This window comes from Meleagris gallopavo, chromosome 3, assembly GCF_905368555.1.
Source record: "Meleagris gallopavo chromosome 3, MGAL_WU_HG_1.1, whole genome shotgun sequence".
Lineage (NCBI taxonomy): Eukaryota > Metazoa > Chordata > Aves > Galliformes > Phasianidae > Meleagris > Meleagris gallopavo.
The window spans coordinates 36,692,260-36,716,337 of NC_139406.1; the positions used below are offsets into that span (position 1 = coordinate 36,692,260).

Sequence of the window (24,078 nt, forward strand, 5' to 3'; positions counted from 1 at the left end):
ATTATTATTATTATTGTTTAATGTTTGAAACGCGGCGATGCGAAGTGCTTACAGGAAAAACAGATTACAAGATTAACATCTGTTAACACGATCGTTTATCTCCAGCCAAAAATAGGTCAGTCCTTTCTTAAGGAAACGCGCTCGCCTCCCTCACGATTCCATAACGAAATTAGGGCCGAGGAGCCCCGCAAAGAGAAGCGGCCGAGCTCCGCTCCGCCTCGACCTGTGCCAAAAATCCGGAATTGGGGGAGCGCCGGGATGGGCGTAAGGTCACAGTCCCTTTTTGGGGACTCTCTGCTCCTCCTCCTCCTCTTCGTCTTCCTCCTCCTCCCCCGCCTCCTCGTCCCGCCCCCCGCTCGCCCCGGGCCCGGCTCCCGGCGGGCAGCGAACTCTGGGGGCGAGCGGCGAAGTTTCCTCTACGGGGAGGGGCTCGGGGGCGGCCCGGCCGGGGAGGGGGGAAATCGGGGTCTGGGTCTAAGGGTTGGGGGGGGGAGCAGCACCGCTCGGCCCCGCCCGCATCCGACCCCGCCCCACCGGGGCGGCCCTAGCGCATGGCGCCCGCCCCCGGCCCCGCCCGGCCCCGCTGCTCCTCGGGGCGGGGGGGAAGCCGCGGTGAGGTGCGAGCCGGTGTCGGATGGTGGAGGACTGGAAGAGAGAGATGTGCGGACAGCAGCACATCGAGGGTTCCCCTCGCTGCCTTGCCGCCGGCTGTATGTCACGATGTCACACTGCCTGCGCTGAACGAGTTAACAGCGAGGGGGTTTGTCATTAACTCGACGTGGCAACCGGTATTTGGTTGCTTCCCCCACCACTTAAAAAAAAAAAAAAAAAAAAAAAAAAAGCATAAATTTGTGCCGAAGCTGAATGGCAAAACGTGGGTTGCTTTTGAGGAGCATGTTTTTCAAGCTGTGCTGTCGGATTTGTGCCCCCCTCCCCATGTAAGTGTGGGACAGTTGATAGAAGGGAGTTTTGTTTTGTTCGGTGTGTCTCTGTTGCCCTGTGCTGAGGGCTGTTACTGCATGTGGGCTGGGAGCATGGCACTGCACGTGGGGGGGGGGGGGGGGGGGACGGACATTGCAGGGGCAGGGATGGGGAGGGTTGCACTGATGCAGGGGCTGAGCCCCACACAGCAGTAGTGGGTGGGCTGCTCGATGTGACTGTCGCTGTGCTCGCCTTCACCGCCGCCTGGTGTGGAACGCTCTCAGATTGCATTGATGATTTGCATTTGGCATCACTGGGAAACCTTTAGCACCCACTGATGTTGAAAAAATGCCCCATTGGTGATAAGTCATAAAGCCGCTGTGGATAAGGCAGCATTGCTCTCCTGTGCTATTAGTTGAATATGTAGGGATAATATAGTGGTGGTGGGGGGAGGCAGTGTTAAACATCAGTGAGAATAATGTTGTTTTAAAGGAAGGAGTGATGTAACAGAAGATTATTCATAACACACCTGAAGAGAGGAGTGGTGTCTGCTAACTGGGCTCCTACCTGACCTTCTCAATTGCTGGATGTCACCAAAACTTTAGCATTTTTCCAGTGCTTTAGTGAGCTGATGGATGCCCCATCCCTGGAGACACTCAAGGTCAGGCTGGACAGAGCTCTGAGCAACCTGATGAAGGTGTAGGTGTGTAGGTGTCCCTCTTCATTGTAGGGGAGTCAGGCTAGGTAACCTTTCAAGTGCCCTTCCAACTCAACCATTCTGTGATTCTCTGAAACCAATCTGCACCAAGGGCTGCTCACAGTCCTTCCGTAAGTATGGGCGGCTGTTGCTCTACGTCACAGAAAGGAAAACAGTTTGCATCACTAACATGAAAACTGCCTATTGTTATTTCTGGTGACCTCAGGAGCAGTGTCGCTGGCCGGGATGGAGCAACAGTGGTGACATTTAACTTCTGTGGATTAAAGTTTTCCTGTGGCAGTGACTAATGGCTCTCTTTAAAAATGAGATGCATCCCGTGTTTTCACAGTTGGTCACAGTATCACGCTGTCACCAGGGTTTAATAATTTCAGTTATCGGTGCTAAAGGCCTCATTGGAGAGGTGAAGAGGGTTATACCATCTTCTTGAACCTCTGCCTCGTGGACTGCTCTGCTTCAAAATGCAGCTTGATGTGGGTGCTTGCATAGTGATACCACAGGGGACAGCCTGCGAGACAGTAGCCAGGTGGGCGAGGTAGTCAGAAAGTGCTGTGCACATTGCCCTGTGGGCAGTTGGATTATTTTGTAAGGTCTTTGTGTGCTGCTGACTTCTACAGTGAGCAGTGGTTATCTGCGATGCCGCCTGGTGAGGTACATTGAGATCCCATCGAATGAAGGGGGTGGAAGGGGTGGGATCTCTTTTTAGCATGGCCCAAACCCATTGAAATCTTAACAGCTTTGGAAACCCTCAGTTCTGTAAGTACTGAAATTCATGCTCCGTCAAGCGCTTCTTTGGGAATACATACACGCTGTATGCAGAATAAGCAAATGGGTGAGCCTTTGTGAGATCAGCGACAGAGTCTGCAAAGAGTACTCAAACTGGAAAGCTGGGTTGGACCGTGTTATTTCTTAAAGTCATCAAAATAGAAAGCTGAAACTCAAAGTGATTGCGTTTTGCAGGAAGTAACTTGTCTGAGCTTGCTAATTTCACAGGGAAGATGAGCCTGCTTAAAGGTGTGAGACACGCGGATGGCTTTGTAGATAGACGCCTTTCCAGCCTGAATGGGCACTGGGTGTCTGCACAGAAAGCTGAGGGAAGGGACAGCTGTTTTTCCTCACTGTGCGGTGTTCCTCCATTGGGTAGGGGCATGCACAGCCTTCTCACGAATGGGCTGGTTGCTGTCCCCAGTGAGCATGCTCGCCCCTCCCTGTGACTGCTGGGAGCTGTGTGAGGGCTCTCAGAGTGGAATTACAGTTTCTGTGTTTCAGTGACAGAGCCTGAAATGCTTCAGAGTTCTTTTTAAATTATTATTATTCTTTCTAGCTGTAAATGTCACCCAGACAACTAATCACTGCATTGCAAAAAAACCCCCGTTATTTTGTGAGATATCTGCAATAGAAATAGTTGAACTTTGGAGCAACAGTTCTATTTGAAAGCAGGCATCTTACACGCCACAAATGTTTATACATCTCAGAGTAAGGGTAAAGCTGTTGTGACTTGGTCACTGAAGGCAGAATTCTGCTGTTTGGTTCCCCGGTGTAACTGTGGGCACCGCCAGCACAGTGCTTGAGAGTTGGGAGGACATAATGAGGAGCACCTCTCTCGTTTGCAACTCACATGTGAAAAGCAAGTGCGACTTCCTTTCCTCTTCCAGCAGAAGTGATTCTAGTAAATATTATGGTAGGAACCTGCATTAAAGCACGCTGCTGGCGTATGGTCCAGGTAGTTACATTGCCTTAGCTTTCATTAGAATGATGACTTCATTGCCAGTGTTTACTTTCATTACCCAACTGTTAGTCAGCGAATGTTCTGTCTCTTGATCTGCTGAACCTGCTTTGCTATTTGAAGCTGTTGAGCTTTGTTATTTTTGATGCAGTGGTTATTCAACATTGATTATTCATTTTTTGATGTTGTTTACGTCTTGGTTATCTGTAGAACCTCATCAGTGTAGTTAGACATTTCATGTTTGCAGTTTCTCCTTGCATTCCAGAAACTGCATTACAGCAACACTTCTTATGCAAACAGACTCAGGGAATTAAGTGTAAGTCCTGAGATAGAATTAGCCTGTGGCTCTCAGCTTGCTGCCCAACTGTGTATTGCCCCGTGAGTTTAGCAGGTATTTTACAGCGATAGCATTTGGGTGCTGCTTGTTTGCTGCTCCTGGCTTGTGCACTAACATTTTGAGTAGGGAACGTGGCTGTTTGTGTGGTGCTGAGGGCAGGTGTTCGGGTTTGTTGATGAAGATGGCTGCTCTGAGCGCCATAAGCCTGATGGAGGCACACAGCTTCTGCTGGGGTTTCTCAGTTGCTTACGTTCTGAGAACTGTTTAAAAACCCCTTTTGCTAACCATTCATTGAAACCATTGCTTATCGAAAAGAGTTCTGTTTGTATCAGCAGGATACTGTGTAGCTGAGCTGTACAAATCCCCACTCTGCTGTAGGCAGTGGCGGAAGCCATAGGGCAGGCTGTTGCCCAGCCACCATAGGCACCTTCTGTAGAGCTCCTCTGCCTTTGCAGGGCTGTGTGTGAGGATGAATTTAGCACACAGCACTTAGCTCCTAATTAAAGCTTATGGTATTACATCAGTAATCAGGGCACTCTCAGAATCTCTAAGAAATTACTTTTTTCTTTGTCTGCCCTTCTCCATTTCCATCTCGCTGTTGGGAGCTGGTCTCTCTATGCCGCCGTGTTGCAGAGATGTGTTCCAGCAGCCTACTCCAAATTGCAAAGCAGGGTGAATTTTGTGGCTCCCCAAATCTTTAAGGACAGTTCTTAAAATGATCTGGCTTCTAATCTTCTTTCCAAAGTAAAATAGGAACTACAAAGCACGTGTAATTACAATTTGTGGCTATTTTTAGCATCCTGACATGATCAGTTTATATTATGATGATAAAAAAAAAAATAGGCAGACAATTTTAAACCAGCAGCATTTGTGCTATTTCATATGTGGTTGCTTTGGCTTTTTTTTTTTTTTTTTTTCCTTTTGCTCTGGAGTCTAAAGAAAGCGTATGTTACAGTACATTATGGAGGGTTTGGAGTGTTTGCTGATAATCAGATCAGGGAGTTTTAATGTATTCCAAACACACACATGCTTTTCTTTTCAGGCAGGTAAAAGAAAGGAAGAGCAGCGAGTGCCTTGCTGCTATTTTTATACGGCACGGAAATGCTCGTGTTGCCTTGTTGCAGTGATAAAGCTGCCTTCGTAGTAATTTTTTCTTGGCTTTTTTAAGGAGATTGTGAGCGGTGAAGTGGCATTCGTTTTCAGGAAATAGAGGGAGACGGGTGGAAACAGAGGTGCTCACACGTGCTTTAGTCACGATCGTAGTCTGGTTTTAAAATAAGCACGTTCGTTTGGTAACAATAGATTTGGGAAAGAAATTATCCATGTTCTTTGTTTTTGAAAGGGCAGTGTGTGTTCATTGCCCATGTGGTAGCGTTTAACCCATATTGTGTGAGCTGACACCGAGTCACATTTATGCTCTGACTTGTTTCAGTATTCAGACTGTTCTTTTTCTGAGATCTAGGACAATAAGTGATGCATTTCAAGTTGTGCAATGTAACTGTCTTGCGCTGTTATAGCTCATTGTTATAATAATACCAGGTTCGTGAGTAAGCAATTTCTTTTCCTCCTGAAATAATTTCCTTAAGAAACAGTTGAGCTCTGAATGTTGAAATGATTTGCGGGAAGGGTTGCGAACAATACCCTGTAACGGGATGTGCTGTAAAGAACTGTGGGTGAGGTGTTACTGCCTTTGCTGACCAAAACTGGAGCTGTCCTTCAATAGCTGAGGATGTGCTTGGGAAGACTTTTTTTTTTTTTGTCCTTCCCCTTCCCCCCCCCCCCGCCCTCCAATCTTCGCACAGAGGTTGCTGAGTTGCCTGTTTTAATAGATGCCGTCTGGCTTCACTTGGCTTTGAGGCATCCTTGCTGGGATTGGCAGCCACAAGTATGATAAAGCCATGAATCAGGCAGCTGAAGGGTTGGCTTAAACCTTGCCATTATGGGAATGAGATCTTCCCTTTGGGTTTGGAGCCCCTAGCGGCTGTGTACTCAAGCCTGCTTTCTCTGTGCAGCCATAGGTAGAGCTATCTTGGAGTCTTCAGGAGGTGGGAGTCTCTTTGAAGTCCCAAGACATGCAGTTAACTGAGCACTCATGAGAACTCTCAAAGTCACTGGTATGCCTTGGTGAGACATCTGTTGCTTGTCACCTACCTCCTAAAATCATTTATTTTAACCTCAGAACACAGAAATGTTTCCCCAAGATTGTTCACTTGTTTGTATGAAGCATCTGCAGAGGTACCCCAAGACTGCTAAGCTTCCAATTTGTGTGGTGTTTGAATGCTGACTTACAGCAGTTAGAAATGGTTGAGTCTGTAATTCATGGAAGTTGAAAGGAGCATTAAGCACTACCTTGAGTTGATTACTGCAAAACTTTCGTGATACTGTTTCTAACAACTCTGTGAATACTTATTTTAAGACCATTTTAGAGAAGTGTTTCATCAATGCTGAGCAACGCTGCAAGGGATTTATGAATACGTACTTTAATTGCACTTACTCTGTTTGTCTTTTTCATATTTTCCCCCCAGCTGGATTTTACCTCTGTAATGAACGTTAAGATGTTCAATGCATAATTTATGTTGACATTAATAATGATAGTTAGAGAATCTTTTAATGCCAGTTTGAGGAAACAATACAATTTATGTTGTTATCCCCCATCCTGTTAAATTTGAGCTGATTTTACTAGAGAGAGAAATGACTGTCAACGATAGGAGGAAATAATTCAGTTCTTATTGTGGCAAGTGCATTGGGAGTTGGTACTGTGAGCTGTACATAGAAGTGTCGGATGACACGCCAGGCACACGGCTTTGCTGCTGAATGACTCCTTCCAATTAGAAAGTAATGACTTTAAGGGGATAAAGCAGGTAATCGGAGTCTCTCAGTTCCCCAGTGCCAGGAGGTGTATATTTGCTGGTGTTACTTATTTATCTACTTTTTCACGAGTTGCAAACTTGGTGGTAACCTGGGGTAAATTTAGAGGAGGGAAAACACCCTGTGTGGAAATTGTGGGATTAATGGTTTAGCAGTTGGGATTAAAAATAGTCAGCAAATTACCCTGTTGATACTGAAGCTAGAATCTGTTAATGAGGTTACAAGCAGATTGGTTTATCAGTCATTTATTTTCTAGGTTGATTAGGGATTATAGGTTGCCATGTATTTCTTTCACAAAATCAAGCAGTGAGGAGGGCTGGGTTGCCAGTGTTTTCTTTCAGAGTTTCACATGCTTGAAGGTTGGGCATCTGGGGCTCAAGTGTCTTCCAGACTGCCTCCCACCAATTCTAGTTCTGAAATGTAGTTTTTGAGGGGCCTGAAGAGTGTAAAAGGGTGAGCAAGTTTGTTAAAGGTCTGAAAAATGGAGCTAAGGCAGTGAGGCAGTCAGTGACATTCATGCAGGCCAGTGAGTGCTGGATTTTGAATGCTGAATTGTTTGCCATTATATCTGTTGCTGCTTCCATGAAGAACTTAGTGCATTTTTAAAGTCATGAGAATGTACGTGATATAGAAGGGAGTGGCGTGATCGTGTGATAGTTAAGCTGTGGACACCTTGCAGTGACCTCTGCTCTTTCTTTTTCTCGCTTTTATTACTTAGATGCTGCCTAGCCACGCTCCTGTGCCCCCTGCTCTGGGTGGTCCTGCTGGAGCTGGGCTGGGACCTGATGGGCCCTGTCTGCCTCAGTCCGCTGGGGTTGCACAGAGGCTGCTGATGGCACAGGAGCTGCGGTGTGCTGTAGATTGGTGACTTGCCTGTCCTATTCGAACCTCCAAACTAACTGCCTTCAGTTGCACCTCTGTGTAACAAAATCTTCTAACTTCCACCTGTATTTTGCAGGTCACAAATCCATTTGTGAGCTAGGCATAGATCTGCAAACCAGAGCATCCCCTCAGAACCTCCATCAAGGCTGAGAGCTGTGTTGGAGTCCTTTAGATCTTAATATTTTCACTGCTTTCTAGCTCAGGAGGTGCTGTGGCTTTCATACTCCCTTTGCTGCCATGTCCTGCTGTGCTCCTTGAGATAACCTAGTGATGTTTGTTGGTTTTCCAATACTTGCCAAGAGAAATGCAGTCAAATGGCAGATGCAGAAAACTCCCGTAACTTTACAGCTAGATCTGGGGTGCTGGAGAAGGCTAGCAGGGAGACTTATAATTCTTGCTATCTTGGAGAGAGCAGGAAGTGTGAGAAATGCAGAAGTGATTTGAAAGAGGAATGGAAGGTACTACATAAAAAGGAGTCCATAGGGGCAGGTCTGGCAGACTGAGGAAAAGGGAAGAAATAGTGTCCTTGAGATGTTAGGGATTTCTTAACCTTCCTAATGCCTACCTGCTTTTCTCCCCTTGCAAAAGCTTGTCTTGGCCTCTTGCAGTCTCTAAGACTGGTGTCCCAAGGTCAAGGCTTGCATCTGGGGATGAAGGCAGATGGTTATTCTCTTAACATGGTTCCTCTAGGTCTGCGTGTGGCTTTCTTGCTCCCAGGAAACTGGAGAGAAAGCAGAGTGGGCATGGCGAAGGATGAGCACTCCAGCGTAATGCTAAGAAGTTTGTCTGGAGTTTGCTTTGAGTCCTAACTCAATAGGATTGGGAGCATTGCCATCCAAGCTGGTAGTTCCCCAAATACATGGGAGAGACTATTGCTCAGAGAGTCCGTGCCTTTTGCTGTCCCCATGGAGGACACACTGCCTTCGACATTTAAGAAAGAAGGACAAGATAATCAGAATTGCAAGTCTGACAGCAGAGGAGATGTTAGACATAAGACAGATTGTTGTTGTTAAAAAGCCATCTTAGTATGCATTGTTGAGTGTGCTTTGCTCTTTGGAGAACAGAGTGGTGTTTGAGGAGCTGAAATCCCAGTTTGCCATTGTAATTTTCAAAGCAAAGTTATTCAGTTCTAATTTTCTGTTAAAAATATTATATATATCGGGGTATAGGAGTATATGAATGTGGAAAAAAATATGAGATGTAATTCTGTAGAGGAGCAATAGAAGCACTCTTTACAGTCAGCCTTGCTTTACTCCTGTGCTGTTAGTCTGGTGGGTTTTATCTGGCATAACTCAGAGCTTTCTTGTGGAGCAGAACAGCTGCTCTGAGAACTCAGCTGAGGAACAGATGCCCCAAGTTACTTTTTGTGTAACTCCACCGTGAGGTCACACCTTGTGCATGGGATAGCCGAGCTGTGCAGGCTTAGTTGGGTGACTTGCGCACATCTCTGGGCTGTTCTGCAGCTGGCATCAGCTCTGTGCTCGCAGAGGCACTGAGGAGCTGGGCTGGGCAGCAGCTGCTGTAAATGCTTGAGGAGAGGAAAATACAGAAAATCAGGCAGTGGAGCTAAACACAGTTCTAAGGGAAAGGGGGATGCAACCAGGCTGTACAGAAATATGAGGGGGAAAAGGGTCTTTCGGGATGATCCGTGGGTGCTCAGGAAGACAGGAAGGACGAAGAACCAGTTTCCCCATCCCTAGGAACACTTGGTTTTTGTAGGTGGGTGTCTTTATTCCTTGTGTCATCAGGCAGGGAATGCTGAGAGCCGTGCAAGAGCTGTCTAGTGTCTGCGCACAGCCTCACGTGGGGCGGTCCCCTGTGTCACTAGGGGTCCTGGGAAAAGTTACAGCGCGAGTGCTGCTGGGGGGGGGGAGTGAGGAGAGGAGATCGTAAGCAGAGGAGGAGGAAGCTGGCCAAGCACGTGTCTGCATGTGCAAGAGTGGCTGGATTTTTCTTTTGTGTGATTATTTTAAAGGACACGAGACTTGGGAGGATCCAGACCCTTCTCCCACTGCTCTGTCCCCAGACCTGCCTTGCACTGTGGTCCCCAGTTCCTGACTGCTGCGGGCCTCCAAGCTGGTGTCAACACCAGGAGCCCGAGTGTGGGGAGCCTTGGGCTGAGTGGATGGATGTGGCATGCGGAGCCTGTGGGGTTGTTGGAGGAGGAGTATGAAGAGGAGCAGGTTTGCATTGGGGATGAAGGTGGGAGCGATCCGAGTGTTACAAGGGGGCCGGGAGGAGAATGGAGCTGTGCTGGGAACACAGGATGCTGGCAGCGGTGGGCAGAATGCTGATGGCACTGGGGCCTGATCACAGCTCAGCTCGGCAGCAAACTGCCTTGAGAAAGGAAACAAAGAAATTCCTGAGAAGGGACAGAGTTTGTTAGAAGTAGCTAGGTTTGGGAAAGACCGTGTGTCAGCAAAACCAGCCGTTAAAAAAACAGTAGTACAAACTGGGGAAGTCTGTTGTTCACAGCCCGTCCTTTCTGTGTACGCTCATGAATTTGATGAAAGTGCATTTTCTAGATATGGCCTTTACCGCTATGACCTCAACGCTGATTACTTTTACAAAGAATGCGCTGGGTATAACTTTTCTGCTCTTGTGGAGAAGAGTAATAACCTAATGTACCAGGCACGTTAGAGGGGTTAAAATGAAGACACGCAGCAGTTCCTTCTTCCAAGCTTCTCTAGTTGTGCTATCTCCTTCTGCTAAACCATCCTATAAATCAAACCACAGCATGACGATCGGGTAAAGGTGTGTGGGAACGTGCCAGGCATTTGTTTTCATCTGACACAAACTGAGTGGTTTAGGCTTACAAAAGACGATGATTTATCAGGGCAGCGTAATTATAACCATTGTCATACAGTGGCACCCAGCAGCAATGATGATCTATTTTTGTTTTTCCTGGGATGTGTACAAACACATAGCAGGAATCAGTCCCTGGACTCGATTGTATCTTGTGTGTACATGTGGTTGTATGGATCCATTAATGGGTCATTAAAATTCCTCAAAGCATATCTGCTGTCAAGTTAAATGCTCATAAATGTCAGTTAATTATCATAGCCCTCTTCACAATGCTAAGTTATTAGAATTGAATTTACTGTGCATTTCACTAGAGAAGGGAGAAGCAGACTTCAGCGTTTGATCCTCAGCTGGCATTTGAATATCTGTCCACCATACACAGCAGTAATTTGCCAGCATTCTTTGTGGTAGAAATGCTGCTGCCTGTGTGTCTGTGCTCTGGAAACGCTCTGGATTTCTGCTCTCCTCCAAACGCAGCTGGTGTCTGTGCGTGATTGTGGGCTCCATGCAGTCCTTCAGGAGAACAGTGCCATGGGGCTCCTTCTCTGTGGGTACCCAGATATGCACACCGGGATTGTCCCATGAGTTAACCTGGAAAACTGGGGGTGACTAATCTGTGTACTGGCCCCCTTCATATTTTGTGTGGAGGGTGAGTAGCCAGGGGAAGTTCAGGTTGGATAACAGGAAAAATTTCAGCAAGAGTGGTGAGGCAGTGGCACAGGCTGCTCAGGGAGGTGGTGGAGTCACCGTCCCTGAAGGTGTTCAGGAAATGTGTGTATGTTGCACTGAGGGATGTGGTCAGTGAACATGGTAGGGTTGGGTTGACAATTGAACTAGATGATCTTAGTGGTCTTTTCCAACCTTAATGATTCTATGGTTCTATGAATAGTCACAGTAGATGGGAGCAGCCAGGAAGCAGTAAATTTTGCGTGATATATGGCATGGATGTTTTCCTGTTTAAGGTGTTGTTTGTGCAGTTTTCCCCCAGTATGAAGATGGTCTGCTTTTCCAAACAGCCCTGACATCATTCTGGTTTTGGTGATGCTGCTTATTAGTAAGAGCTCTATGGCATAGTGTATGTGCACAGACACAAAGCTCACATTTATGTGTCTTCTGAGCATTGCAGCTGGGAGTAAAGTGGTGCTGTATCCCATGAACATGTCAATGGCTTTGTAATTTTTTCAACGCAATGATTAGAAAATGATACAAATTCCATCGTGTTAGGAGCTTGTGTCATTTTGACCCCAGGGACTGATACTTTGATTTTTATTAGGTTTCTCTCCTGATTTCAGCCACATTAATTTAAACTTAATCAGTGTACGTGAGAGCAGAGCTTGGTATTCAGTGTGCTAAATATGCAGTGTAACATAGAAAGTGTAGCAGGATGGAAGGAAGATCAGGTAATGGAGGGAGATGCTGATGGAGTATCTCCCGTGTCCCTACGCTGTACATCAAGCACTGTACTCCCTGAGTCAAGTGCTGTCCTCCCATAGCCTATGCCAGCTCCTCTGGGTCATGCAGTTGGCTCATTGATCTCATCTTCTGACTGCTTTTTGCTATAACCCGAATGGTTGTGTAGGTTCGTGATCACGCCGTGGCTTTTAGTCTCCTTCACTCCTGTGTGTGTGTGCATGCAGAGACACACGTGCACTGTTACAACATAAAGCCATCATGGAATAACTTCTCCTCACATCGATGAGCATTTACCACTCATCTGAGGAGTCTTGCTGACTTCACAGGCGCTTTCTCATGAGTAAAAATTCACCACGTCAGCACTGGTTACCAGTCTGGCCCCAACGACTAGTGTTATTACTCAGCCATCCTGAGTGCAGCATTTCTTGGAGACAGAGCCAAGTGCTGGTATTACCAGGCCCTGGCTTGAAAAATGTGAAATTGTTGTTTTCGCTTCTGTTCCTGATATTGGCAACCTATTTAAAACCAGGCAAGCACAGTGCCTGTAGCCTGTAGGTAAAAATGCCTCCTCGGTAGCGAAGCATCATGTATAGCACTTCATCTTTGTGACAGCGCGTTGCGGTGCGTTTTTGTCCCCTGCCTCCCATTCATCCTGGTAGACCATGTTCTCCATGATGGCTTGCTGTCACTGCCCACTGAGGAGAGGATTTCAGGGGAGCAGATCTGGCTAAGTTCCTCCTCTGCATATACAGGACACGCATGTCCGAGTGCTGTGAGTGTTTTTGTTCCAATTAAGGTCCACTGTTTAGAGAAGAGGGGTAAGTGGCTTGCTAAGCAATGGGAAAATTAAGGCAATATTGTTATGGCATCCTTAGGTCAATACAGAGGTTCTGTTTTCTTTAGTTTAGTTTCTTTAGTAGGCAAAAGATGCCTAGCTAAGTATTGCTAAAAAAATAAGCTTGCTTGCTAGAATAGCAGTGTATGATACAGTTAATGCCATAGGCAAGAATGCAGTTTAGCAGTGACTTAAGAGTCCTGCAGTTGTTCAGTATTCTCAGTATTTCTGCATTTCTTACCTTGGTAAAGAGCAAAACATTTTCTTTTCCCAATCTTGCTTTTTTTTTTTTTTTTTTTTTTTTTTTTTTTTTTTTAATTTAATCCTCTCCCTCTTATATTTTTTTCAGAAATAGGTTGTTCATAGTCCTCTATGCTTCTGGGGTTATATACTCGTATGCACTGTATTATTCTGTATTATTAACCCTTGCACATCAGAGTTCATTGTGTGTAACATGAGCATAGTGTGTGCCTATACACGTGGAAGAAAAAGTGGCAAGATTTGTTTTAAAGCTGTAAAGGTGGATACGTGGTGCTGGCAAGAACCAGCGTGCCCCTAAGGCATCCTTACATTGCCAGTGAGGATTTCAGCTTTTATTACAGTAAATTTTATTGTCTAGGTTAAAAGCCAAATTCGTTGAACCAAATTAATCTCTGGTTCATTTCCAGTGTCGGCAGAGCTTAACCAGGAGCAAATGTAGCTATTTAGCTAAAGGATGTTATTGATTTGATATTTTTAAACTGGTATCAGAGTGGGTTCAAAATTTAAATAGGTTTTGAAGATTTTGTATGAGGTTGCCGCTCTGCCAATATTAAAGTGGGTGTAACTTCTTGTTTAAAATAAACATCCTTGCCTTGAGTACAAAGCCTGTCCTTGGGCTGGCAAGCAGAGCTGTGCCAGCACATTCTGGTGGCTGCGTGGAAACCTACTGAACTGACGGCAGAGATTGGCTCGTGTGGGTCAGCCTGCGTGGGTCAGTCTGTACGGTCAGGGATTTCATTTCAGAGGTAATTAACGATGCACTGTTGCCTAATTTCAGAGCTCAAATAGTTGCTTTGTTTATTTAAGAGGAGGAAGTCTGCCTCTCTTTGAATGTTCAGACAGGGATGGAAACCCAGGTAATTCACCTTACATGGCAGGAGAACAGTTTTGCCTGGTTACTGCACAGAGCTGCTATGTTTACACATCTGTGTAACTCATCCCTTAGTTTATGGATTCAGAGTCTTCCTGAAAATGTCACAAGTCCACAGTGTCCTGAGTACCGTGCTGAACACTGGGATATACTAAGCATTCATATATAGCTTTCAGACCAAGAAAGTGCCTTGAGTTCTCATGGCTTACCTCTGGCTGTGCTATTCCAAGATGCTTGGTACTCTTCCCCAAGCCAGATGTAATTTATTCTCAGTTAAAAGAGTTACAGGCAGCCCAAGTGACAGCATGGCAATTGTTCTCAGAGACTTTAGCAGCTGCCCAGTGCAAAGGCATGATAACGTACCTGTGTACCTCTTCCATTGCTCCATGTGCCCTGTGTGGCAACAGGGAAGCACCTCTCTGCTGGGCCATGCTGGCTCCTGTCCCCAAGCTATCCTGCTGCAGTCCCTATATGGATGTCTTTTGGCCCAAAATTCCTCTCTGGCACCACTTTGGGAAGCGTGTTTTGACAGTGCATTCTTACATATGCTTTTAGAGAGAGACACTGCAGGTGTCACTGCAGATAACTCTTCTCTGGTGTGCAGTTGGGAGATTCCAAGACAAAGGAATCAGGGGGAATTACTTGCTGCTCAAAAAAAAAAAAAAAAAAAGGCACCAAATCTTCTTGAAAACAGCCTAAATGTTAGAAAATGGTATATCAGTATTGAGTTTACCTAGGAGAAGCTGTTTGTTTTAGTGTGACACATTTGGTTTAGAGAGTTCCAGGTGAAGGAAGGAAAGCATATTAGCAACTTCAAAGGGTTTAGGTTAATCCAAAATGGTGATTTAACATTTTCAAGGGAGTGTTTGCTGCAGTGTCAGGTATACTCATTTTACCCAAACTGCACCGTTTTTTCGTTGATGAGGTGTTTTACACAGCTATGTGGTCTCTCTGGGAGGGTAGACATACTAAGCTCATAAGCAAGGCTGTTGTATTCAGTAGATCACTTTTGCAGTATCTGGAGACACGTATGAACTGGGAATATTCCCGAGTCATGGAATCATAGAATTGCTCTAAGGTTGGAAAAGGCCTTCAAAATCATCTAGTCTAACCACAACCTAACCATACTACCCTAAATTTAACAATCTTCTACTAAATCATGTCCCTGACATCCAAACGGTTTTTAAACATACTCAGGGATGATGACTCAACCACCTCCTTTGAGAGCCTCTTCCAGTGCTTAACTACCCTTTCTGTAAAGAAATTTTTCCTGATATCCAAACTAAACCTCCCCTGGTGCAACTTGAGGCTATTTCCCCTCATCCTGTCACCTGTCAGCAGTGAGAAGATACCAACCCCACTCTCACTGCAATCACCTTTCGGGTATTTGAAGAGAGCAAAAGGTCTGCCGTCAGCCTTATTTCCCTCAGACTAAGCAGCCCCAGTTCCTTCAGTGGCTCCTCATAGGGCATATTCTCCAAGCCCTTCATAAACCTTGTTGCCCTTCTTTGGACCTGCTCCAGCACCTCAGTGTCCTTTCTGTATTGAGGTGCCCAAAACTGAGCACGTTATGTGAAAGAAGAAGAAAACTTCTGGAATTGAAAGAAAAGTTCAAACTCCAAGGACATTTTCAGAGAATAAAAGATACAACCTCTTACCCAGCCAAAAGTAGAAATGTGCACTGTTTGTTTGGTTTTTACTACCATGATGCGCCTGGATGCAGAAATGACAGCTTATTGTGGTTGCTGACTGATGATCTCTACAGAGGTCCTGGGCTTGGGTTGGTCCCTCAGCTCGTTCAATTCCTTCTTTCTGAAGAGGGTTGCTATGAAATGACTGAATCAACAGGATGAGGTTTTTGTTTGTTTGCTTTTCTTAATCCATGTCCATTGTTTATTTTCTGGGCTTGACACCAATACCTGTGAAGACACTGAGATCAAGTGCACTATCATCAACGTTGTGGATGATATTCAGCTGTGGTGCATGTGACACACCCGAGGGATGGGGTGCCAAGAGACCTAGACGGGCTCTAGCAGTGAGCCCAGGGAAACCTCATGAAGCCAAGTATGAGGTCTTGCACCTGGGTTGTAGCAATCCCCAGTGTCAGCACAAGCTGGGTGATGTAAGGATGAAGCACAGCCCTGCTGAAAGGACTTGGGGGTACTGGTGGATAGCAAGCTGAATATGAGCCAGCAATGTGCCCTCAAAGCCCAGAAAGCCAATCATATCTTGGGCTGTATCAAAAGAAGTGTCAGCAGATTGAGGGTGTCTTCCTACTCTGCTCTGGTGAGACCTTATCTGGAGTACAGCATCCAGATGTGGAGTCCTCAATACGGGAGAGACATGGACCTGTTGGAGCATGCACATAGAAGGGCCACAAAAATGGTCCAAGGGATGGAACACCTCTCCTACAAGGACAGGCTGAGAGAGCTGGGCTGGAGATGAGAAGGTTCTGGTGGTCCTGAGAGCAGCCTTCAGTATCTAAAGGGGGCTGAAAGAAGGAAGGGGACAGACTCTTTAGCAGGCTTGTTGTGATAGGACAAGGGGAGATGGTTTCAAACTCAAAGAGGGGAGATTTAGATTGGATATAAGATTTTTTTTTAATTTTTATTTTTATATGAGAAGGGCAGTGAAGCACTGGAACGGATTGCCCAGAGAGGTGGTGGATGCCCCATCCCACTCAAGATCAGGTTGCTCAACCTGAGGTAGCTGTAGGTGTCCCTGCTCATTGCAGGGGAGTTGGACTAGATGACCTTTAGAAGTCTCTTCCAACTCAAACAAATCTATGATTCTATGAAGACAGGAACTACTGAGAACTTTTATTAACACACTAGATGTCCTATGCAATTTTGAAAGAGGGAGGAGGAAAGGATTTGGCTGAGATGTAGCAACTTGGAAGTCTGCTCAGATGTGATAAGGCCAAGGTGGTGCAATTACTGGGGTGCAGTCAGTTTGGGATTGTCCCGTGCTTGTTGCTCTTCCTGTGGTTGCTAACAGTGTGCTTGGTGGCAGTGATGGGTGAGGCATCCCGTAGTGTAGCAGGGCATCTGTGTGCATGACCTAGTTCATTACCATACTGATTTAATAATTTGGAGAGGTATTACAGCAGAACAAAGAGTTTGCCTACTTCTTCAGATTAACGAGATCTCTCTCTTAAAGCAGGGGATTGAAAGGTAATTATTCTGTATTTATATAACAATCACTTGGAGTGGTGCACGCTAAATAGTTTATCTTTTCCTTAGGATTGTTTCTTATTGCTTCATTTTTGAAAGCTATTACGTTGCTGAGAAGTTTTTATTTATTTGATTATTCTACTCTGAATATAAGACCAAATTGTTTTTAGCACTGTGTATAGGATGTAATCATTATAGCTCTGCAAATGGAAATGAAAGCCTTGTTTGGTTTATTTTGACCCAATAACTTGGAAGACATTTGAGGTGACTCAAAATCACTATATTTTGGTTCAGGTTGTCCTTAAATTGTGCCTGTGGCTTGTGTGCCTCATGCTGTAATGATTTTGTACCCATTTTTACATGTCCAAATCCCATGTATTGCCTTGTTTTGTCACTGCAGCTCTCAGTGGAAGGCAGAGGTAGAGATGTGGGGACCTTTTTGCTGTATATCCTGGAAAGCAGAAGAGGGCAGGGGTATGACATGGAAACGATACTCACCTGGATGCACTGAGATTATTTTGTTTGAGTTGAGGAGGGCTTTTAAGTCTTCTGGTAGAAAGACTTTCTCCTCACCCCCCATTTTCACTCTCAGGTGGGTGGGTTTTTCTACCTACACTTAACCAGAAGTGTTCGTTTAGCTGCTGTGCTTTACAAGAAGAAAACGTTTCCTGTGGAAAAGTGATATTACATACAGAAACCCATGTTTGATTTCTCAATTCTGAGTCTCTGTTCTCTTTCAGGAAAAGAATGTTTGATTTTTTTTTTTTTTTTTCTCCTCTGTTTTGTCGGGCTTTTTTTGTTGTTGTTGTTTTGTTTTGTTCCACTCATTCTGTTTGAAAGAAAAAAGACTCAAGTAGTACTATTCATGGTCATGTAAAACATTTTAAATACTTTTCTTGGCAAGTGGAGGGAACCTCAGCGAGTTGGGAGGTGGCAAAGGAAGAGGAAATAAAGGGGGACTTACTCAGCTGTCCTCTTAGAAGCAGTAGTGCAGTGAGATTGCAGACCTTTTGAGGTTCTGATACCAAAACTCATTTCAGCTGTTGAATGACAGAATGATTGCCCCTGTTGCAACATCTGAATATCTGTGAGGAAACACCTGAGACTCTTGTTTGCTGACTTTACGCAGTGACACGCGTGTGTTCTCATCAGGCCCACACGTCCTCAGCTGCCACTGCTTTTCTCCATCAGCAGGTAGTTATTTGTGTAGATCACAAGGGAAGTGGTAACAGCTTTGTGTTCCTTGGTGTTCTTGTTATGCCTGGTAGGAAGCTTCCAGGAAATGCACGGAGCTGTCAAGAATGTAAAAGATGCAGTCTTCCTCTTGAAGAAGAGAGGCTCAGATAGCAGCAGATATGGCAGCCTTTAGGTGCTGCGGAGAATGAATTGAAGTCATTACGATATTATGGCAGGGATCTGCCAACCTGTCAGCTTTTGATGGACATAGTAACTGGTGACAGGATGCTGCTGCACGAATGCCAGCCGGTTTCTCGTTCTGTCAGCGCGGCATTGGCGCTGCCAAGGGATTGTTACTTAAACTATTGCACAAGGAGAGAGCTGCTGATCAATACTACAAATGGACCGTTCATGTTTGGTGACTATCAAACCAGTATTGGTCTTTCAGCTGGGGGTGTGCTACGTGAGGAAAGAAATGGTTGAAAGGGCTGAAGTGTTGGTTACAGGTAATTCTTTTAAATTAAAGCATAAACATTCTCAGCACTTCGCAACCTGTGAGATGTAAATCGCTTTCTGACAGCTTTCCAGCATCAATTTCATTTGGGAGTTGGCTTGCTGATACCCTGAAATGAAGGGGAAGAAAAACCAAAAGTATTGGGAAGTGTTGTTTTTTATATATTTAACGTGGCTCTGTTTGTTTCTTTAACGCAGCACTGAGTGAACATCCCAAAGACATGATTTTACAGCCCTGCTGTGACTAAACACCTCCCAAATAAGTCTGAAAGCAGGTTCTGAAAGTGGAGATGCAGCAAAAACAAAGGGAAGACTTGAAAGAACGAACACCGACATTATGCAAGATAGCAGATGAGAAATGATTCAATAATGGTTACAAGCACTCATACAAAGGAAAAAATAACACATTCCTGCTTAATAGTATTGATTGTGCATTGGAAAAATGAGCTACAGCTTATTGCATCCGAAAGGCAGAGAGTGCCATCCGCAGATGCAGGGAGGGGTGTGATGGAGAGCTTTTTGCTGTGTGCTTACACAACGAAGTAACGCAGGAAGGATTAAAGGACTTCTCAGGTGAGGTCATCCTCCATTTAATGCTCGTTGAGAAAGCACAGGCATCCTATAGTGTTTGTTGAATATATTTCGGAGGGTTAAGATTATTCCTGCCACTGTATCCACTGTGAGTGGTTGTTTAAAAAGAAGATCAAAGCTCCAGTCTTCCGTTGGCAATTCTTTGAAAGGGAGCGTGCTTTTTGTTTTACTGCGTCGTAATTCCTAGTTTTAAGTGTGTGATGGTTTACCATCGCTAGAACAATGCTCAAATTACTTATTCAGACAAAAACTGTAAAGTCTGGGTGACCTAATTATAGATGTCTAAATTGGCAGTCCTGTGTCCTGGTATTAAGTATTCCCTTACTCAGAAGAGCTGAGTACTTAGAAATCCCATTGCAGTCAACGGGAATTGCAGTAATAAGCACTTTGAAAGGCAGGCTCTCCTTGTTAAGCACTTAAACTTGATGGTTTGTAGAGATACCTGAGACTTGAAAAGTGTTCGCCTAAATTAGTAACCTAGTTAATATCTCCAGAGCCAATTAACTGTTTGAAAAATATTTGTGGATCATTGTGAAAACTTCATCTTTAATGTTAAATAATTTTTAAATACGGTGTTTTTTGCTTGCAGTGGATGAGTAGAATTTGATCAAGTGTTTTAAATACTGCCGTATGGAAAAAAATCTTGACGTCTCACATTGAAATCAGAGATTTCAGGTTTTGTTAAATCTACTGCGACATGATTCTACTCACACTTAATATGTATGAGTAGCTTTGAAAATACGAGTGCTCCCACTGGACTTAATCAGATTATTTATGTGTGTGAAATTACTCCGTTGCGTAAGTGTTTGCAGAATTGGGGCTTGTGTAAAGTTTCAGTTAACGACTTAGGTTTCTTTTTGTTTGGTTCTTAATAACTTCTTGAAAATTTCTGAAAAGCCAGTATTTACAGCACAACCCACTCTCTGCATTCTCTTTCGGGAGAGAAAATCATTTCAGGTCGAATTCTGTTTCTGCAGAAGGGGGGGAGGAGTGGGGGAGAAAAAAGTAAAGTAGAGAGGGTTTTGGCTTTGTGTATGCTTGGTCGTTGGTACAATGGATTCATTCATAAAACCTTGCTAAGATGTATTCTGGTATTTTTTTTTTTCCCCTCTCATTGTAAAATGTAGGCGCAAGTTTTCCTGGGGAATAACAACACAAAAGCCTTAATTTAGAGCTGTAATTATGAAATGCTGACTTGACCATTCTGAGCAGGTAATGGTTTTATATGGAATGAGGAGAGGGATGAGGCCTTTTTTGCTAATGCAGGCCACTTCAGGACATTATGATGCGTGTGCATCAGGTATTTGTATTCAGGCAGTGTACAACAGAACATGTAGAAATGTTTTGACAGCATCTTTTAGAAAAGCATATTCATAAAATAGTTTTAAATAGATTCTGTTGTACTGCCATACAGTATGGACAAACCACACAACTCGGAACATCCTAGATTTCCTCAGACAGTATAAAATGCTTCATTGCTATTAAATTTTAAACAGGATTCAGTATGTGTCCTTTTAAATAGATGTTCCAGGCAATACCTGGAAGTTTAATGATTTCAGACACTTTTTGCCTTGCTCTGCAGACAAAATGAGGTATTTTCAAAGTAGCAATTGAAAATGTACCCAACTCTTATGCACTAAAAGATGGACAAATAATACTTCTTCAAAAACTTGCTCTGACAGCCCTTTACTGTGTGTGTGTGTATATATATAATATATATATAACATAAATATAATGTATACAATATAAATATAACACATACAATATATAGTACGTGTGTGTGTATGTGTGTTGTGTGTGTGTGTGTGTGTGTGTGTATATATATATATGTATATATATATAATCATGTACTGAGAAGGAAAGAAAAAAATATATGTATGTGTTTTCCTGGGTATGCATTCTTTGGTACATTGTGCTAAATTATCTGACTATTCCTTAGATTAAAAAAAAAAAAAAAAAAAAAATGCAAATGAGAAGGCATGTAAAAACACAGCTCAAGTTTCCAAGGGAACTTCCAGAATTAGGTGCTTGATTCTCTTTGAGTGCTTTGAAAATTTCAGATTATGCTTCTCTCTGTGTAACTGTTGGGTATCTGTGTAAGTGTATGAAATGTGCTGGATTATAAGCCTGGCAATATCTCTTTTATGTCAAATGGGAAAAGAAAAGCAAGCTTTCATTACTGGAAAAGCTCAAGCTGTGGTCGCATTCTATTTTACTGGTCTTCTATGGTTAACTTGCATAATAGTCTGTGGAGCTTGAGCGATGCTTATCTAAAAAGACGAGGTTGGCTCACAAACTGCATGGAGGAGAGAGGTGTCTTCATGTGGCTGGGTGCAGGAATGAGCTGACCTCCCAAGGACATTTGATCTGGAGAACTCACTGTACCTAGATACTATCAGAGCAGCGCATTACAGACTAAGTAATTAAGAGGTTATGTCATATGCCTTATGGCGTAAGAGAGCTACAAAGAACAGTAAGTTAGAGAGACAACTTTTCAAACAAGAATGCTTCTGAGTTACTTTCTGTCCTCTAAAGTTAGAGGCATCGGTCTCATCTTCCCTGGCTGTTCTGATGTTGAGCGATGACACTGTTTTTAGAAAGTGTTTATTTCCTGTGAATTACTGCTGTAATAGTTCAGATTTTGAGGAAGTGTCCTTGTGATGGTGCACGCTCTGTTATCTTAGCACCAAATATGAACATTGTATGTCATAAAATGGCTTTTTTTTTTTCTTTCTCCCAATGGCCGTGAAGTTCTAGTTCAGCCAAATAAAGCAACATAGTGCTTTCAATTTCTCTGAAACTCCACTAGATTACATGGCAATGAATTGGGCAACCTGGCAGTGCTGACATTTGGATACTTTCATTCTTAGAAGTGTTTTGCTCACGAGACTCAGGTTGCGTTACAAACAAATATTATAGTATTGCAAAAACAACTACTTTGCTCTCTTTGCTCTGCAATTTACATCTACTGTACTTCATTGAAGAGTAAGCTGTATTCAACCAGCAACTCAGCAGTTCCCTTCTGAGTGTTTGCCTTCATTAACAGCTACCAGATTTACTGCAGGGCTGAAATTTTGGTGTGTGTTTTTCTCCCCCCCCTTATTGGTGAATCCAGCAGCAGCAGGCAGATTTGTTGTATTTTGCATCTCTGCTCATGGAAAAGCTGGATTCAGTGCTATCAAGCCAGTTTCCTGTTTAAATTGCAGTTTTTTGTTGCCCAGGACTGGAATTCAGATGAAGTAAGAACGAACTATTTCTTTCTGACCTTGACACTTGTTTGCTTTTCTTGGCCAGCTGAAAAAATGTTAGAACAAACTTGATGCTTAGACTCTAGCAGAATAATTAAAACTTTGTGCACAGTTTCTTATCAGCTATTGGCTGTATTCTTCGGCTAAACAATCCAGTAAAAAGTAATTATAATACTCTCAGGAAATCTGCCCTGGGTGCTAGAATTGTTGGGTGAAGACCTCCACTCTGTTTCTGTGTGTGTGTTTGTATTTGATCATTGTGGAGAATCTCTCTGGAAAGCTTTTATTGTGCTGAGTGAATGAGACCAACTTTTGGCTTCCGTCTTTGTTCTTCCATGTTTTGTGAGGTACTTTAAATGAGGAGTGCCTTCAATGCCTGAACAGCTGCATTTCTTCCTTTAGGGCTTTTGCCAGTGGAGAACAATAACAATAACGTGGAGATAACTTAATTATGAAACACGTAGATGTTGTTTCACTGATTTGAACAATGGACTGGAGACATGGGAATATGAACCAGTGAAGCAATAAACATTCTTCTAATAAGGGAACATTTACAAATGAAGTAGCTTTTAATTTCTGTATTTCTGCACTGTGCTGAAGATGTGGTTTTATGCCTTGGATTTCAGTATGTTTATGTCACAAAGGTCTGTGGCAGTAGTTTAAATATTTTGGGGTTGCAAAGGCCTTATAAGGAAATGTAAGATGATACAAACTGTTCTTTCACTTGCGCTTTCCGATTATTTAATGCATACAGAAACATAGTTCACTTTGGGTTTGTGAAAGCCATTAATCTAATAATACCAATAAGAAATGAGTCTTTTCTTGAAGTCACCCGCTGTGCAGTTAAAACTAAGCTGGAATATAAATGGATGTTTTTGCAATCCGGGGGAGTTATAACGTAGTATCACATAACCTAGCAACAGCTCAGTATCGGCATAACTCACTGCCATAACGAGCTGTGAGCACATAGGTGTGGCAGAAAAGTGTATAAGCTATTGCAAGCAAATCCCCAAATTTGCATATGTTGTTTTCATTTACAATGCTAATAGAGATGACAAACATTATTAACTTACGGTAATTAAAGTGCACGTCTAACTTTATGACATCTCTGCAGTTTGTTGTACTTTAGGTGGCAAGAAGCGTTATAAACTCTGGAAAAGCTGTAAAGAGAGGTTAATAGAAGCTGCTGAATACAATTTGGGATTTAAATGTGGAAGCCCTTAATAGCATTACTGTTTCTCTTATTCAGAAATTTCCATATATTTCATGGTTTCTAAACTACTTTTTTTTGAGTCTGCATGTATACATAGATTCGTGGTGAGGATGAACTTTAAAATAAGCTTTAAAATAAGTGTTCCAATGAATGTAGACAATAGATGGGTCCAACTTTTTTTAACGATTTAAAGTTGTTACTCAGTTAAATTAGACCTCATGGCATTGATACACATCTGGTTATTACTTTCTTTTGGCAGGGTTTCCCTAGCAGTTTGCCTTCATTAACAGCTACCAAGTGACTCTTAGAAAATAATTAAAATTTCGTTTGATCATATTTCTAATATGATGGCTGAATTGTTGCCGGTAAGTGAAATCAAATGCTTGTTAGCCACAAAAACTCTGCAGATGAGTTTCACTGTATCAGACAGAGAGAAACTGTTATCTTGCAGCAAAAGCTCTGGAGGCTGTTTGTAAATACACTAATGGTGTCCTGTTTCTTCCTAGCAGTATACTGTTCACTACAGAAATTGA

General features: G+C 43.6%; 1 protein-coding gene across 2 annotated transcripts in view; it reads left to right on the forward strand.

Moving 5' to 3' along the window:
* The window catches only part of ZNF516 (zinc finger protein 516), a 103,009-nt gene that overhangs the window by 1,109 nt on the left and 77,822 nt on the right, over positions 1–24,078 (forward strand). The window contains exon 1 of one of the 2 annotated variants that reach the window (XM_085220671.1): positions 474–938. The exons of the other annotated variant lie outside the window; for it this stretch is intronic. The gene's annotated coding sequence lies outside the window, so the exon portion shown is untranslated. Of the gene's footprint in view, positions 1–473; positions 939–24,078 lie in introns of those variants that run through there. 2 annotated transcript variants of the gene reach the window in all.